This window comes from Denticeps clupeoides, chromosome 9 (genome assembly GCF_900700375.1).
Source record: "Denticeps clupeoides chromosome 9, fDenClu1.1, whole genome shotgun sequence".
NCBI classification, from domain to species: Eukaryota; Metazoa; Chordata; class Actinopteri; order Clupeiformes; family Denticipitidae; genus Denticeps; species Denticeps clupeoides.
This window is the reverse complement of record NC_041715.1, coordinates 509,349-514,424: the sequence shown is the minus strand read 5'-3', so window position 1 is coordinate 514,424 and position 5,076 is coordinate 509,349.

The following is a 5,076-nucleotide window of genomic DNA, read 5'->3' as shown; positions in this document are numbered from 1 at the left end:
CACAATTGGCCAAAAAAAACCATCAAAACTCGTTCCCTTTCAACGCAGCCAATGACTTTGCTTTTTTTTGCAGCTACACTTTAAAGCTCAAACCCTGTCGGTTGTGACTTCAAACTCGGCCCACGTCACCACATTTGTGCCTGTGAATGTAAATGAGAGCGATTCCTGGACTGTTGGAGCAGCACGTGCCACGTGGGCCCTGATAAGACTGTTTGCACTTTGGGCATTAAGATGCAGGAACATATCAGATGCTGGGAGCAACGCGTGTTTGATGTCGTCCTTAGATCATTACACAAAGGGCCTCTGTGCCAAAGGGCTCAGCCGGTCTATAGTTAACTTATAGACTCATTAAAGCGATAGCCATCAGTATGCGAGGCATCCAGCACATAAAGGGGCGGATTACGGCAGAACTCTAACCAGATTAGCCATGAGAATTGGGTAAGAAACGTATCAGATATTTCCCCCGTGGACCACACCAGACGAGGGTAATGCCTTCCACATAAACAAGCTGCGCGTTGAAGATCAATGCGGAGGCTTATCAGGCAGAGGTTCTCTGCTGTCTGTGACCCCCGACCCCCGTCTGCCGGGGGAGAGGGTTCATTTCGGGGCTCTCATATCCGCTGCCGAGGAGACCCGCACTTTCCCCATCGTGAGACTTCTCTCTTTAAATCTGCAAATTCTCATGGTCCCCGGTGCGAGAACCCAGAAAATGAACCATGTTAGCTATTTGCAGAAAAATAAAGGACGTAGTGGACAAGTGAGGAACGGTGGAACATTATGAGCTGATGTTATCAAGTTATAATCAAGCCAATCAGCTCTGACCTCGCTTTGGAGACATGGATTTGATGTCTGTACTCTTCGTACCAACTCTCCACCCTCCACCAAGAGACCCTGTCCTACCTAACCAATCCAGAAGATGTGGACAGAATGATGCTGCGTTCCTGACAACTCCACCCCCATCCCCACAACTTCATCCACTAAATTACCTTGCATTTCAGTAAATTCATTTTCATCCCCAAGATGATGTTTTCAGCAGAGAGTCCTGATGGAGCAGCTCAGGGACACAGTGGCAGTAGGCGGAGATCGAGCATTCCTGAAGGAACGGATCGACACGGAAATGACAAACGACTTTGTCCAGGTCCAAACATGCTGACATGGACGAGTCCACATTAGCCTTATAAAGCTTTGATGAATTCCTCCATCAGTCCACATCTCACAGCTCCTCACATTTACAGCCTCAGGACACGACTGATTAGGATTTTTTTTTTATAGTCGTCTATTTCCCGCGTTTTTTTATCTTTTCCTTTTTAATGTCGAGTGGTAATTAGTTTTGGCTTCAGGTGCTGAGCGAGGGGGCTGCTGGGACTCCGTCTTAGTTCGAATGAGGCGAGAGGAATTAAAAGTGTAGAAAATGCCCGTAATGAGACGCTATGCAAACAGCACGCATCTCCGCGGCGGCGGCCTGCGAAGGCCGTAAAACTTGCCGTGCCCGTCGTTATCAGCCGAGACAAACTGTCCTCATACCAGGGGACGGGCCGCGGAAGCCATTTGTTCCGGGGCCGGCGTGTTCCCGGGCCGCCCGAGAGTCTATTTGTTTAAGTGATGCACGGTTTTGGAAATGTCACGCGGCTCATCCATAACGGGAGAGAGGGGGAGAGACGCGGAGGAGGGATGTGGGGGACGGACGATGGCCATAATGGCCCGGCCACACCAGGAGCAAGCGGCCATTTAAATGCTGATCTGGGTGGAGACGCCGGGAAGACTGAAGGGGTCCGTTTGGGGGCGGGACCTTCGCCCAGATGACATGTGGATAAAGGAAGTAACGCTTCTTAAAAGTCAGAGCGCGAACTCTGGTTTGATTGTGTTATCAGACACACTTGGTGGTGCAATTAAAGCGAACCGTGGCATTTTTCCCTCCGCCCGGGCTGAACAAACTTCCTCTGAAGTGTGTTCCAGGAGACAAAATGGCACGGGCAATTTACGAGAGGTACAGCGGCCGTGACATTTAAACAGGCCACGTAGGCCATTAAAAAGGCGCACATGTGACCTGAAAAACACACTCGGCTGCGGCTCGGCTCGGGTGGGCGTGGCACCGCCGCCTGTTCAAATACGACTCCAGCAGAGAGCACGTCCTCGTGTCAAATTATGCGTTTGTCTTTTTTTAAATCCTTCTTGAGTTGGACGAGCTGCGACGTAGACGTGTAAATAAACACAACGGGAATCATGTATTTCAAGGCCACATTCCGCTTCGGATTCTTATCGGAAAAGCCCCATCAGTCGTCTATCAGGGCCAAGCTGCGTACTATCCCAGCATGCATCAGGTCTCAGCCATGTAGAGCGCCCTGATCCCACCCCGCTTTTACCTCTGTAATCCTGACGCTGGAGGTCAGGTCTCGGCCCTGATTTCCATTACCTCTCCGTCAGACTGGGCGGGGCGGGGCGGGGCGGGGCGGGGCGACCAGAGACGGACGCTCCTGCCCTACACCACGCAATGAAAATCCTCGCGGTATTATACAGAAAGCCCCAGTAATTATATGTCACATTTAATACATATTTATATTTGCTTGAGTATTGATTTTTACAGTGATTTGTACTGTAATCTAGAAGCATTGATCATGTCGTTCAGGTACGATTGGAACTTGGTCCAGTTCCACCTTCAACAGCACGGCAAAGCTCCACCGTAAGGGGTTAATAACACGTCCTGCACAAGACACGAAGACAGAAGAGCAGCACGAATATGTTAATGTGTCCTCTCGGTCGGCGCTACAATCTGTGAGGACAGGCGAGAGTGACGCCAGGCCAGATGACAAGTGTCTTCTCAGCTGCTGGCCATCCCGCGCCCGGCCATACGCGCCCGCCCGGCGCCGGGGGAGGAGGACGCAGGAGACGCCGCATAATTCTCGCGGCCTGAGCTGTTGCATATTCTAGCATGTGAGTCGCATCTTGTGAGCGGTGCGAGAGTCCTGTCAGCGTTCTGTGGTGCCGCCAGATGAGCAGCAGAGTTGGAGAACTGAAATTGAAAGAGCGATCGTGTCCTGTGAAGTTTACATTGATTTACTGGCCTTGGAAAGCATCGTTACTACCGAATTTCAACTTTACTAGAGGTTTCTCTGGCCACCATGCAAACCCAGGAGAGCTGGAATCACCAACATCTCTCCATTTACTCCTCCATCCCTCAATCTCTCCATTTACTCCTCCATCTCTCCACTTACTTCTCCATCTCTCCATCTCTCCATTTACTCCTCCATCTTTCCACTTACTTCTCCATCTCTCCATTTACTCCTCCATCTTTCCACTTACTTCTCCATCTCTCCACCTCTCCACTTACTTCTCCATCTCTCCATCTCTCCATTTACTCCTCCGTCTCTCCACTTACTTCTCCATCTCTCCATCTCTCCATTTACTCCTCCGCTTTCCTTAATTGACTTCTCAAAAAAAAAAAAAATCCCTCAATCCACTTAGCTTCTCCATCTCTCCATTTACTCCTCCATCCCTCAATCTCTCCATTTACTCCTCCATCTCTCCACTTACTTCTCCATCTCTCCATCTCTCCATTTACTCCTCCATCTTTCCATTTACTTCTCCATCTCTCCACTTACTTCTCCATCTCTCCATTTACTCCTCCATCTCTGCATCTCTCTACCTACTTCTCCATCTCTCCTTTTATCCATTTACTTCTCCATCTCTCCATTTACTCCTCCATCTCTCCACTTACTTCTCCATCTCTCCATCTCTCCATTTACTCCTCCATCTTTCCATTTACTTCTCCATCTCTCCACTTACTTCTCCATCTCTCCATTTACTCCTCCATCTCTGCATCTCTCCACCTACTTCTCCATCTCTCCTTTTATCCATTTACTTCTCCATCTCTCCATTTACTCCTCCATCTCTCCACTTACTTCTCCATCTCTCCACCTCTCCATTTACTGCTCCATCTCTCCATTTACTCTCCATCTCTCCATTTACTCCTCCATCTCTCCACTTACTCCTCCATCTCTCCATTTACTCCTCCATCCCTCAATCTCTCCATTTACTCCTCCATCTCTCCACTTACTCCTCCATCTCTCCATCTCTCCATTCACTCCTCCATCTCTCCATTTACTTCTCCATCTCTCCATTTACTCCTCCATCTTTCCACTTACTTCTCTATCTCTCCACATACTTCTCCATCTCTCAATTTACTTCTCCATTTCTCCATTTACTCCTCCATCTCTCCACTTACTCCTCCATCCCTCAATCTCTCCATTTACTCCTCCACCTCTCCACTTACTTCTCCATCTCTCCATTTACTCCTCCATCTTTCCACTTACTTCTCCATCTCTCCATTTACTTCTCCATCTCTCCATTCACTCCTCCATCTCTCCACTTACTTCTCCATCTCTCCATCTCTCCATTTACTCCTCCATCTTTTCATTTACTTCTCCATCTCTCCATGTACTCCTCCATCTCTCCATCTCTCCACCTACTTCTCCATCTCTCCTTCTATCCATTTACTTCTGCATCTCTCCATTTACTGCTCCATCTCTCCATTTTCTAAAGCAAAATTTTTTGTTGAAGCCGATCCTAGGATAGGATAAACCGGCAATAAATGTGTAATAAACGTATATTAAAAATGTAGCGTTTTAATATCATATATTTTAATATCACATATTAGAATGTGAATGTTTAGAGAGGGGCTGGAACATCGTCTCCCTGGAGCCATCATGAAGTGCCGAGGTTCATGGTCATGCATTTTAATGCTGAGATGTATATCACGGTGCTGCTGTGGTGACATGGTACGTGTTCCACGTATACGGGATAATTGCTCGTAACCAGCAGGATTGTAGGAGTGTTTTTAGGATGCCGCTGCACCCCCATGCATGCAACAGAAGTCCAGTGCTCACGATGCCTTCAGATGCACACACACAGACCTTGATGCACTATGGATTCTGCGGTGGAAAAACCAGTCGATCTCAGACCTGAACCCGGCAGCGGGGCCCTCAAGATTGATGGTGCTAATTACAATCACCATAAAGCTGCATCCATGCACATATCTCTGACATGGGGCTACTGTTGTGCTGGAGCACCAGATGTTCC